This window comes from Chlorocebus sabaeus, chromosome 1 (assembly GCF_047675955.1).
Source record: "Chlorocebus sabaeus isolate Y175 chromosome 1, mChlSab1.0.hap1, whole genome shotgun sequence".
Taxonomy (NCBI): domain Eukaryota; kingdom Metazoa; phylum Chordata; class Mammalia; order Primates; family Cercopithecidae; genus Chlorocebus; species Chlorocebus sabaeus.
The window spans coordinates 6,262,881-6,275,672 of NC_132904.1; the positions used below are offsets into that span (position 1 = coordinate 6,262,881).

Here is a 12,792-nt window from a genome sequence, read left to right on the forward strand (position 1 = left end):
GCACACGCCTGTAGTCCCAGTGCCTCGGGAGGATAAGGCAGGAGGATGGCTTGAGCCCAGCAGGCTGAGGCTGCAATGAGCTATGATCCTACCACTGCACTTTAGCCTGGGTGACAGAGAAGACCCTGTCTCAAAAAAAAAGGGGAGGATGTGGACAGAGAAGGAAGGATGTGCATAGCTTGGGTTCTATGCCAGGCCCTGGGATAAGTCTGGACACAGAGATGCAAAGGAAATGCTTCCTGCCTTCCAGGAGTTACAGTGGGGAAATCAGATAGTGACAGTGACAGGCAGTCAACGGGGACAGGAAAAATGGCGCTCTAAGGCCCCACTTGGGAGCTTCACTCTGCAGGGCAATTGGCAGTGGCATTAAAACTAAAGATGCAGCCAGGCACGGTGGCTCACGCCTGTAATCCCAGCACTTTGGCAGGCTGAGGTGTGTGGATCACCTGAGGTCAGGAGTTTGAGACCAGCCTATCCAACATGGTGAAACCTGTCTCTACTAAAAACACACAAAAAATTAGCTGGGTGTGGTGGCAGGCATCTGTAGTCCCAGCTACTCTAGAGGCTGAGGCACAAGAATCACTTGAATCCGGGAGGTGGTGCTTGCAGTGAGCCGAGATCACACCACTGCACTCCAGCCTGGGTGCCAGAACAAGACTCCGTCTCAATTAAAAACAAAACAAAACAAAACAATAAGACTAAAGATGCAATCACACATCTTGGTTTCTGCCTCACGGAAGCACACATGGAGGCACTAAGGAGAACATCATGGGCCCCATTATTTGTGATGGCAAAACATTTTAAAGCTCTAAATCATCTTCAGTGGTGCTAATACAAAGTACCGAACAACAGTTCAGAGGAATGAGCTAGAGCTCCAAGTAATAGAATTAGTAGTTTTCAGCGGGGTGCAGTGGCTCACGCCTATAATCCCAGCACTTTGGGAGGCCGAGGCGGGCGGATCACCTAAGGTCAGGAGTTCAAGACCAGCCTAGCTAGCATGGCAAAACTCCGTTTCTACTAAAAATACAAAAATTAGCCAGGTGTGGTGGTGGGCGCCTGTTATCCCAGCTACTCAAGCAGCTGAGGCAGGAGAATGGCGTGAACCCGAGAGGCAGAGCTTTCAGTGAGCTGAGATCGCACCACTGCACTCCAGCCTGGGCGACAGAGGCAGACTCCATCTCCAAACAAAAAAAACAAAAATTAGTAGTTTTCCAAGACATATTATTGAGCAAAGAAAAAGAAAACTTGCTGATAGTACAGTACAATACTGCTTGCATTAGTTACCTACTGCAGAACAATATTACCACAAATTTAGTCATTCAACAAATAGCCTATGGCTGGGCATGGTGGCTCACGCCTGTAGTCCCAGCACTTTGAGAGGCCGAGGCAGGCAGATCAGGAGGCAGTCAGGAGATTGAGACCATCCTGGCTAACACAGTGAAACCCCGTCTCTAGTAAAAATATAAAAAAAAAATTAGCCAGGTATGGTGGCATGTGCCTGTAGCCCCAGATACTAGGGAGGCTGAGTCAGGAGAATCACTTGATCCCAGGAGGCGGAGGTTGCAGTGAACCGAGATTGTGCCACTGCACTCCAGCCTGGGCAACAGAGTGAGACTCCATATCAAAAACAAAACAGAACAAAACACCAGCCCAGATTTATCACCTCGGTTTCTGTGAGCCAGGAATCCGAGCATGGCTAAGCTGGGTCTTCCAATTCAGGGTCTCACAGAACTTTAATCAAGGGGTCAGCAAGGGCTCCAGTCTCCTCTGAGGCTCACCTGGGGGAAGGATCTGCTTCTAAGCTCACATGGTTGTTGGTAGCATTCAGTTCCTTGCAGGACTGCAGACTGAGGGCTTCAGCTTCTTGCTGGCTTTTGGAGGCTGGAGGCTGCACCCACTTCCTTGCCACGTGGCTCACTCCATAGGCCGCTCATGACAGGGCAGCTTGTTTCTTCAAGGCCAGCAAGGCAGAGTCACTAAGCAAGACAGACTATAATTTTTTTAAATTATGAGTGTGGTAAAATATACATCAGATAAAATTGACCATTTTTACCATTTTAAGTGTACAATTCAGTGGCATTAAATACATTCACAGTATTTAATTGTATAACCAGTACTTTTTCCACCATCCTAAACGAAGCTCTCCACCCATTAAGCAATAACGCTCTGCTTCCTCCACCCCCAGCTCCTGGTAACCTTTATTCTACTTTCTGTCTTCACAAACTTGCTTATTCTAGATAGAGTGGAGTGATACAAGTGGAATCATCCAATGTTTGTCCTTTCACTTCTGATTTTAGTAATCTGAGTTTTGTTTTGTTTTGTTTTGTTTTTGGTTGGTTTAGCTAAAGATTTGTCCATTCTGTTGATTTTTTTTTAACTTTTGGTTTCATTATTTAATGGTTAATTTTAGCTGTCAACTTGACCGGGTTAAGGGATATCCAGATAGCTGGGAAAGTGTTATTTCTGGGTGTGTCTGTGAGGGTGTTTCTGGAGGTTGGCATCTGAATCACTGGACTGAATGAGGAAGATCTGTCCTTATGCAATGTGGGCAGACACTGTATTAATCTGTTCTTACACTGCTAATTAAGACATACCTGAGACTGGGTAATTTACAAAGAAGTTTAATTGACTCACAGTTCAGCATTGCTGGGGAGGCCTCAGGAAACTTACCATTATGGGGAAGGGGAAGCAAACACATCCTTCTTCACGTGGCAGCAACAGAAGAATGAGAGTCCAACGAAGGGAGAAGCCCCTTATAAAACCATCAGATCTCATGAGAACTAACTCACTATGATGAGAACAGGACTGGGGAACCACCCCCATGATTCAGTTATCTCCACATGGTCCCTCCCACAACATGTGGGGATTATGGGAACTACAATTCTAGATGAGATTTGGGTGGGGACACAGCCAAACCATATCAGACACCAGCCAACTTGTTTAGGCACATATAGAACAAAAGGCAGAGGAATGGTGAATTCACTCTTCTGGAACTGGGACATCTGTCTTCTCTTGCCCTTGGCATCAGAATTCCAGGTTCTCAGGCCTTCAGACTCTGGGACTTTACAGTTTCTCGGGCCTCTGGCCTTAGTGAGTTACACTATTGGCTTCCCTGATTCAGGCCTTTGAACTCAGAATGAATTAGATCACCACTTCCCTCATTCCCCAGTTTGCAGACAGCACACTGTGGAACTTCTTGGCTTCCACAATCATGCGAGTGATTTCCCATAATCAATCTATTATCTACCTACCTGCCTATCATGTGTCTACCTATGTGTCTATCTGTATATATGTTTGTATTTATCCATCCATCTATCTTTGTCTCTATCTGTATGTATGTATGTTTCTATCTTTGCTTCTGTTTTCTGGAGAACCTTGACTAATACACATTGATTTTTTTCTTTTCTTCTTTTTGTAGTCCAAGTGAAGCAGTGGGAGTAAAGAAGGAACAAACAGCCTGGGTGTGGTGGCTTGTAATCCCAGCACTTTGGGAGGCCATGGTAGGTGGATCACCTGAGGTTGGGAGTTCGAGACCAGCCTGACCAACATGGAGAAACCCCATCTCTACTAAAAATACAAAATTGGCCAGGCACAGTGGCTCACACCTGTAATCCCAGCACTTTGGGAGGCCGAGGCGGGCAGATCACGAGGTCAGGAGATCGAGACCATCCTGGCTAACACAGTGAAACCCTGTCTCTACTAAAAAATACAAAAAATTAGCCGGGTGCGGTGGCCTGTAGTCCCAGCTACTCAGGAGGCTGAGGCAGGAGAATGGCGTGAACCCAGGAGGCGGAGCTTGCAGTGAGCCGAGATCACGCCACTGCACTCCAGCCTGGGCGACAGAACCAGACTCCGTCTCAAAAAAAAAAAAAAAAAACAAAAAACAAAAAACAAAATTAGCCGGGTGTGGTGGTGGCGCATGCCTGTAATCCCAGCTACTCAGGAGGCTGAGGCAGGAGAATCGCTTGAACCTGGGAGGCAGAGGTTGCAATGAGCTGAGATCGCGCCACTGCACTCCAGCCTGGGCAACAAGAGTGAAACTCACTCCAAAAATCTCAAAAAAAAAAAAAAAAAAAAAAAAGAACAAAGAAATCCATAACTGCATGTGATCAGTTAGTTGTAAACACGACTGCACTCAAACCAACCTAGTACACACTGATTTTATCTATTGTTTTTCTATTCTCTATCTTGTGTATCTCAGCTCTAATTTTTATTATTCTTCCTTCTGCTAGCTTTGGGTTTTGTTTGCTCTTTTTCTAGTTCTTTAAGACGTACAGTTAGGTAATTGATTTGAGATCTTTCTTCTTTTTTAATATAGACATTTACAACTATAAATTTCTTTTCTAGCAGTGCTTTTGCATCTTTTAAGTTTTGATATGCTGTGGTTTTTGTTTTTTGTTTTTTTTAAATCTCAAGATATTTTTTAACTTCCCTTGTGTATTAGTCTGTTCTCATGCTGCTATAAAGAACTGCCTGAGGCTGGGTGCGGTGGCTCATGCCTGTAATCCTTGGCCACTTTGGGAGGCCAAGGAAGGTGGATCACAAGATCAGGAGTTCAAGACCAGACTGACTAACATAGTGAAACCCCATCTTAACTAAAAACACAAAAAAATTAGCTGGGCATGGTAGCATGTATCTGTAATCCCAGCTACTCGGGAGGCTGAGGCAGGAGAATCGCTTGAACCCGGGAAGTGGAGGTTGCAGTGAGCCAAGATCGCACCATTGCACTCTAGCTTGGGCAACAGAGTGAGACCTCGTCTAAAAAAAAAAGAACTGGCTGAGACTGGATAATTTATAAAGGAACGAGATTTAATTGACTCACAGTTCTGCATAGCTGGGGAGATCTCAGGAAACTTATGATCATGGGGGAAGGGGAAGCAAATACATCCTTCTTCACATGGTGGCAGGAGAGAGAAGCGTAAGCAGGGGAAATGCTAGATGTTTATAAAACTATGAGATCTCATGAGACTCACTATCATAAGAACAGATGGGGGAAACCACCCCCATGATCTGATTACCTCCACCTGATCCCACCCTTGACACGGGGGGATTCTTACAATTCAAGGTGAGATATGGGTGGGGGAACAAAGCCAATCACAACATTTGAGTTGTGATTTATTCTTCAATTCATTGTTGTTTAAGAGTGTATTGTTTTGGTAGGGTGTGGTGGCTCACACCTGTAATCCCAGCACTTTAGGAGGCCGAGGCAGGCAGATCACTTGAGGTCAGGAGTTTGGGACCAGCCTGGCCAACATGGTGAAACTCTGTCTCTACTAAAAAAACCCAAAAATTAGCTAGGTGTGGTGGCAGGCACCTGTAATTTCAGCTACTCGGGAGGCTGAGGCAGGAAAATCGACCTGGGAGGTGAAGATTGCAGTGAGCCGAGATCCCACCACCACACTCCAGCCTGGGCAACAGAGTGAGACTCTGTCTTAAAAAAAAAAAAAAAAAAAAAAAAGAGTATATTGTTTAATTTCCATATATTTGTGAATTTTCTAGTTTTCCTTCTGTTATTGCATTCTAGTTTCATTCCACTGTGGTTGTAAAAGATACTTTATATTACTTCAGTCTTCTAAAATTTAGTAAGACCTGGTTTTTGGCCTAATGTATGTTTTATCTTGTAGAATGTTGCATGTCTACTTGAGAAGAATGTATATTGCGCTTTTCTTGATTGGAGTTCTCTATATGTCTGTTAGGTCTAATTGGTTGAGAATATAATTGAAGTCCTCTTTTTTTTTTTTTTTTGAGACAGAATCTCACTCTGTCACCCAGGCTGGAGTGCAGTGGCTTAATCTCAGCTCACTGCAACCTCTGCTTGCCGGGTTCAACCAATTCTCCTACCTCACCCTCCCGAGTAGCTGGGATTACAAGTGTGCGCCACCACACCCAGCTAATTTTTGTATTTTTAGTAGAGACGGGGTTTTGCCATGTTGGCCAGGCTGGTCTTGAACTCCTGACTTCAGGTGATCCACCCGCCTTGGCCTCCCAAAGTCCTGGAATTATAGGCATGAGCCACCGCACCTGGCCAGTCCTCTATTTTTTTTTTACTGATCTTCTGTCTGGTCATTCTATCCATTATTAAAAGTGAGAAATTAAAATTTCTATTATTGTAGAAATATCTATTTTTCCCTTCAATTCTGTCCATTTTGCTTCATATTTTGGGACTTTTCTTGTTAGGTTCATATATGTTTATAATTGTTATATCTTCTTGCAGTTCATATATGTTTATAATTGTTGTATCTTCTTGCTGGATTGAAATTTTTATGACTATATAATGTTATTCTTTTCTCTGATAGTCTTTTTCTTTTTTTACTTACAGTTTATTTTATCAATAATAACCACCTTTGCTCTTCTTTGATTAGTACTTTCCTGGAATATCTTTTTTCATCCTTTTACTTTCAATCTCTTTGTGTCTTTGTTTCTAAAGACTGAGAAGGCAGTAGAAAAAAGAAAAAAAAAAGATAATGTGAATATTTTAAAGATGGCATTAGGCCAAGCACAGTGGCTTACACCTGTAATCCCAGCACTTTGGGAGGCTGAGGCAGGTGGATCACTTGAGGTCAGGAGTTCAAGACCAGCCTGGCTATCATGGTGAAACCCCGTCTCTACTAAAAATACAGTAGTGGTGGTTGGATCCTGTAATCCCAGCTACTTGGGAGGCTAAAGCAGAATTGCTTGAACCTGGGAGGCGGAGACAGCAGTGAGCTGAGATGACACCACCGACTCTAGCCTGGACACAGAGCGAGGCTCTGTCTCAAAATAAATACATAAATAAATAAAGACAGCATTAGATCAAGTTTGTCCAACCCACGGCCTGTGGGCCACATGTGGCCCAGGACAGCCTTGAATGCGGCCCAACACAAATTTGTAAACTTTCTTAAAACATTGTGAGGCTCTTTTTTGTGATTTTTTTTTTTTTAGCTCATCAGCTATTAGTGTTAGTGTATTTTCTGTGTGGCCCAAGTCAATTCGTCTTCTTCCAATGTGACTCAGGGAAACCAAAAGGCTGAACATCCCTGATATAGACAGATCATGATTTTTAAAATCCAACTTGCCAATTTCTACCGTTTAATTGGAGAGTTTATTAATTTATATTTAAAGTAAATATTGATAAGGAAGGATTTTCTTCTCCATTCAGCTATTTTCTGTGTCATATTATTTTGTGTTATTTGGTTCCTCCATTAGTGCCTTTTTTGCATTTATTAATTTTTTTGTAGAAAACAATTTTGATTCTCTTCTTTCCTTTTCTGAATTTTTAGAAGTTATTTTGCTAGTGGTTACCTTGAGGATTACAATTAATATCTTAAACTTATAACAACCTAGTTTTAAAAATATAACTTAGTTTCAAAAGTATATACATACTCTGCTCCCACACATTCATATTCCTTCCCATGTAAATTGTTATTATCACAATTACATCTTATCCTTAGATTTGTAATTATGTTTTATGTACTTGCTGTTTTTTTTTTTTTTCTTTTTTTTGAGACAGAGTCTCGCTCTGTCGCCCAGGCTGGAGTGCAGTGGTGGGATCTCAGCTCACTGCAGACTCCACCTCCCAGGTTCACGCCATTCTCTTGCCTCAGTCTCCCAAGTAGCTGGGACTACAGGCATGTGCCACCATATCTGGCTAATTTTTTGTATTTTTTAGTAGAGACAGGGTTTCACCGTGTTAGCCAGGATGATCTCGATCTCCTGACCTCGTGATCTGCCCACCTCGGCCTCCCAAAGTGCTGGGATTACAGGCATGAGCCACCATGCTTGGCCATACTTGCTTTTCTTAAATCATATAAGAAGAAAAGGCTGAGTGCGGTGGCTCATACCTGTAATCCCAGCACTTTGGGAGACCGACGCTGGCAGATCATGAGGTCAGGAGATTGAGACCAGCCTGGCCTACATAGTGAAACCTTGTCTCTACCAAAAATACAAAAATTAGCTGGGCGTGGAGGCACGTGCCTGTAGTCCCAGTTACTCAGGAGGCTGAGGCAGGAGAATCACTTGAACCTGGGAGGTGGAGGTTGCAGTGAGCCAAGATTGCACCTCTGCACTCCAGCCTGGGTGACAGAGTGAAACTCCATCTCAAAAAAAAAAAAAAAAAAAAAAAGAAAAGGAAAAAAAAGAGGAGTCACAAATTAAAAATGCACTAATCCTAGCTGGTATGTCTACCTAAGTAGTTACCTTTACCAATGTTCTTTGTTTATTCTTATGGATTTAACTCACTGTCTAATGTCTTCGTCTCAGACTGAATGCCTGTAACTTCCTTTAGCATTTTTGATATGGCAGGTCTGCTAGTCATGAACTCCCTCAGCTTTCGTTTAACTGGAAATATCTTAATTTCTCCTTTGCTCTTCAAGGATAATGTTGCCAGATATAAAATTTCGAGTCAACAGGAGTTCAAGACCAGCCCAGGAGTTTAAGACCAGCCTGGGCAACAAAGCAAGATTCTATCTCTACAGCAAAAAAAAAAAAAAAAAAGAAAGAAAAATTAGCCTGGTGTAGTGACATGTGCCTGTAGTCCCACCTACTCAAGAGACTAAGGAAGGAGGATTGCTTGAGCCCAGGAGTTTGAGGCTGCAGTGAGATGTGAATGAGTCACAGCACTCCAGCCTGGACAACAGAGTAAGATCCTATATAAAAATAACAAAAAGTACAGTATATACAATTATATACAGTATATAATATTTAACGATAATAGATGACTATGGTACTAGTTTATGTGTTTACAATAGCATTAATTATTGTATTAGAATGTTCTTCTTCACATACATATATATGCCTGTGTGTGTGTACATAGAAGGCCTGTTTTGTGGTCTAATGTATGATCCATCATATATATATATAAAAGTTGCATTAATCCATTTTCGTACTGCTATAAAGATACTACCCGAGACTGGGTAATTTATAAAGAAAAGAGGTTTAATTGATTCACAGTTCTGCATGGCTGGGGAGGCCTCAGGAAACCTACAATCATGGTGGAAGGCAAAGGGGAAGCAAGGCACATCTTACATGGCAGCAGGAGAGAGCAAGCGAGCATAGGGGAAACTGCCACTTTTAAACCATCAGATCTCGTGAGAACTCACTCACCATCATGAGAACAGCATAGGGGAAACTGCCCCTATGATCCAATCACCTTCCACCAGGTTCCTCCCTCAACATGTGGGGATTACAATTTGAGACGAGATTTGGGTGGGGACACAGAGCCAAACCATATCATAAGCTACTTGTAAAACAGCTTCAGGCAGATCCTTCAGGAGGTATTCCAGAAAAAGATGGCATTGTTATACAGGAGATGAATTCCAGGAGAAAAAGGCATTGTTATATAGGAGATGACAACTCCGTGCATGTTCTTGTCTCTGAAGACCTTCCAGCGGGACAAGATGTGGAGGTGGACGATAGTGATTTTATTGATCCTGACTCTGTAGGCCTAGGTTAATGTGTATTTGTATCTAAATTTTTGACCAAAAAAATTTAAAAAGTAATAAAAAAAATTTAAAGGCCAGGCACAGTGGCTCATTCCTGTAGTTGTAGTACTTTGGGAGGCTAAGGCAGAAGGGTCACTTAGGCCAGGAGTTTGAGAACAGTCTGGGCAACACAGTGAAATCCCATTTCTAAAAAAAATAAAAAATAAAAAAGTAAACAAAACTAGCTGAGCATGTTGGTGCACTCCTGTAGTCTCAGCTACTTGGGAGGTTGGGATGACAGGATTGCTTGAACCCAGCAGTTTGTGGTTACAGTGAGCTATGATTGCACCATTGCATTCCAGTCTGAGACAGAGAAAGACCCTGTCTCAAATTTTAAAAAATAAATCAAATTAAAACATTTAAAACTAGAAATAGCTTATAGAATAAGGATAGAAAGAAATAATTTTTTTTATAGCTATATAATGTGTGTTTTAAGCTAAGTGGCTTTTTTTTTTTTTTTTTTTTTTTTTTTTTTTTTTTTTTTTTGAGACAGGTTCTTGCTCTGTCACTTAGGCTGGAGTGCAGTGGAGTGATCATGTCTCACTGCAGCCTCGACCTTCCGAGCTTAAGCAATCCTCTTGCCTCAGCCTCCTGAGTAGCTGGGACTACAGGCATGCACTACCATGCTCGGATTGTTTTTGATTTTTTTTTTAAGTGGAGATGAGGTCTATGTTGTCCATGCTGGTCTCAAATACTTGAGCTCAAGCAATCCTCTCACCTCAGCCTCTCAAAGTACTGGGATTACAGGCATGAGCCACTGCATCCAGCCCATGATTGTATTTTCAAATTCAAATGCTGGGGCTTTATATTAAGACTTGAAATAAGGTAGTTTTAGTCCTCCAACTTTGTTCCTTCATGAAAGTTGTGTGGGCTATTCAAGGTCTTTGAATTTCCATATGAATTTTAGAATCAGCTTTTCAATTTCTTACAAAATAGCATACTATGTTGATTTGAGATTATGTTGAATCTATATGTAAATTTGGGGAAAACTGACATCTTAACAATATTAAGGCTAGGCGCAGTGGCTCACAACTGTAATCCTAGCACTTTGGGAGGCCGAGGCAGGTGGATCACCTGAGGTCAGGAGCTTGAGATCAGCCTGACCAATGTGGTGGAACTCCGTCTCTATTAAAAATGCAAAAATTAGTCGGGCGTGGTGGCATGCGCCTGTAGTCCCACCTACTCAGGAGGTTGAGACAAGAGAATTGCTTGAACCTGGGAGGTGGAGGTTGCAGTGAGCTGAGATTGTGCCACTATACTCCAGCCTGGGTGACAGAGCGAGACTCTGTCTCAAAATATATATATATATATATGTGTGTGTGTGTATGTATATATGCATGTGTATATATGTGTATATATATACTTCCAACACACAAACAAGATAATGCCTATTTAGGTGTTCTTACTCTTCTCTAAGCAATATTTTGTAGTTTTTGTTATATCTTTCTTATATATTTTGTCCTTTTTTTTTTTTTTTTTTTTTTTTTGAGATGGAGTTTCACTCTTATTGCCCAGGCTCGAGTGCAGTGGTGCAATCTCGGCTCACTGCAATTTCTGCCTCCTGGGTTCAAGCAGTTCTTCTGCTCTCAGCCTCCCGAGTAGCTAGGATTACAGGCATGCGCTACCACACCTGGCTAATTTTGTACTTTTAGTAGAGACGGGTTTCTCTGTGTTGGTCAGGCTGGTCTCAAACTCCCGACCTCAGGTGATCCGCCCGGCTCAGCCTCCCAAAGTGCTAGGATTACAGGTTGAGCCACCACGCCGGCCTTGTCTCATTTTTCCTAAGTACTTCATTTTGATGCTATTGAACATAGTATAGTATTCTGTGTTGCTAGTGTGTAGAAATAAAACTGATTTTTGTATATTGAACTTGTATCTTATAATCTTAGTCGCTCTGGTTAACAGCTTTGTTTGCAGATCTCGTAGAATTTTCAACATAGACGAATTTGTCATCTGTAAATAAAGATCATTTTTTTTCTTCCTTTCCAATCTTGATGCCTTTCTTTTTCTTTCCCTTGCCTGATTCCACTGACCAGAACCTCCAGGACATGGAGCTATGATGAGAGTGGACCATTAAGTATGATGTTAGCTGTAGGATTCCTACAGATGCCCCTTAAGAGGTTGAGAGAAGTTCTCTTTTATTCCTAGTTTGCTGAGTGGTTGTTTTGTTTTTTTAAAAAATATGAAACGCTTCACAAATGTGTGTGTCATCCTTGCACAGGGGCCATGTTAGTCTTCTCTGTATCATTCTAGTTTTAGCATATGTGCTGCCGAAGCAAACACTTGTTTTTGTTATTTTTAAGAGAGAAAGTCTCAGGCTAGGCAGGGTGGTTCATGCCTGTAATCCCAGTATTCTAGGGGGCAGTGTTGGGAGGACTGCTTGAGCCCAGGAGTTCGAGACCAGTATGGGCAATATGGTGAAACCCCATCTCTATGAAACATTTTAAAAAATTAAGCATGGTGGTGCACACCTGTAGTCCCAGCTACTCAGGAGTCTGAGGTGGGAGGATCACTGAAGCCTAGGAGGTCAAGGTTGCAGTAAGATGTGATTGCACCACTGTACTACAGCCTGGATGACAGAGACCCTGTCTCAAAAAAATAATAATACAATTTTTAAAATAGCATCTCACTCTGTTGCCCAGTCTGAAGTGCAGTGACACAATCATAGCTCACTGCAGCTTCCAACTTCTGGGCTTAAAGCAATCTTCACACCTCAGCCTCCTGAGTAGCTGGGACTACAGGTGTGTTGCTACAATGCCTTTTTTTTTTTTTTTTTTTTTTTTTGGAGATGGGGGTGGGGGTATCTCCCTATGTTGCCCAAGCTGGTCTTGAACTCCTGGCCTCAAGTGATCCTCCCACCTCGGCTTCCCAAAGTGCTGGGATTATAGGTGTAAGCCACCACACCCAGCCACTGAGTGTTTTTATAAGTAATGAATGCTGCCAACTGTCAAATGTTTTTTGTGCGTCTATTGAGATGATATAATTTTTCTTTTTTTGGTTATCATGGTAAATTAATTTTGTAATCTTAAACCAATCCTGCATTCCTGGAATAATAAAACCTAGTGATGATATGTTATCTTTCAAATATATTATAGGGTTTGATTTGCTAAAAATAAATTAAGGATGTTTGCATCAATGTTCGTGAGGGATGTTAGTTGGAAGTTGTGGGTTTTTTCTCCCTGTTATGTTGTCATCTGGTTTCAGTATCAGGGTAATTATGACCTCAGAGAATGAGTTGGAAAGATTTTGTGTAGAAATGGTGTTTTTAAAATTCTTTTTTTTTTTTTTGAGACGGAGTCTTGCTCTGTCGCCCAGGCTGGAGTGCAGTGGCCGG

The 12,792-nt window shown here is 42.1% G+C and overlaps 1 non-coding gene across 1 annotated transcript; it reads right to left on the reverse strand.

The window, feature by feature from the left end:
* Positions 1–11,634: 11,634 nt before the first annotated feature.
* LOC119624544 (U6 spliceosomal RNA) lies at positions 11,635–11,741 on the reverse strand. The gene has a single exon (XR_005240710.1). It is a non-coding gene; the product is annotated as a U6 spliceosomal RNA (small nuclear RNA).
* Between the last annotated feature and the right edge of the window lie 1,051 nt (positions 11,742–12,792).